Raw genomic sequence first — 631 nt, 5'->3', positions numbered from 1 at the left:
TCCTCTCCTCTCCTCTCCTCTCCTCTCCTCTCCTCTTCTCTTCTCTTCTCTTTTCAATTTTAGAGGAAAAAGAAACCCTGTTCCTCACTACCACAAATTATGCAGTTGAGTTTCCCATATTTGGAGAAATTGCAAAGGTCGGCGTACCTAGGGCACCATGCTATCTCCCCAGCCAGGTAAGTGTCAGTTTATTTTTAAGTGAATGTCGGGTGGAGAATTAGAAAATATAGGTGCACCACATACAGCAATTCACTAAACATTGTTGGGGTTCACATATATGGCCCATCTGAATATTGAAAATCTGTACTGAGATGCCCTTCCAAAGAAAGACATACTGTGAAATCTAAAACAGACTGGATTCTTCCTTCCCCCCCCCCCGCCTTCCTCCATATTTGGTATTGCTGAAGAACATTCAGAATCAAGCCATTGCTAGGGCGACATGAAGGTAAAGCATCACAGACCAACACTGCAGAAACATAAGGCAGGAGGACACTCGCTCATACCATTTTTAAAAATGAAAAATTGGGGGGGGGGTGCTGGAGAGATGGCTCAGTGGTTAAGAGCACTGATTGCTCTTCCAGAAGTCCAGAGTTCAATTGCCACCAACCACATGGTGGTTCACAACCATCTG

At 44.5% G+C, this 631-nt stretch overlaps 1 pseudogene; it reads right to left on the bottom strand.

Annotated features, from left to right (window-relative positions):
- Nucleotides 1-61: 61 nt before the first annotated feature.
- Nucleotides 62-184, bottom strand: LOC115064156 (annotated as a pseudogene).
- Between the last annotated feature and the right edge of the window lie 447 nt (nucleotides 185-631).

Source organism: Mus pahari, chromosome 5 (genome assembly GCF_900095145.1).
Source record: "Mus pahari chromosome 5, PAHARI_EIJ_v1.1, whole genome shotgun sequence".
NCBI lineage: Eukaryota > Metazoa > Chordata > Mammalia > Rodentia > Muridae > Mus > Mus pahari.
The sequence above is the reverse complement of the archived record's forward strand: the minus strand, read 5'-3'. Positions and strand labels throughout refer to the sequence as shown.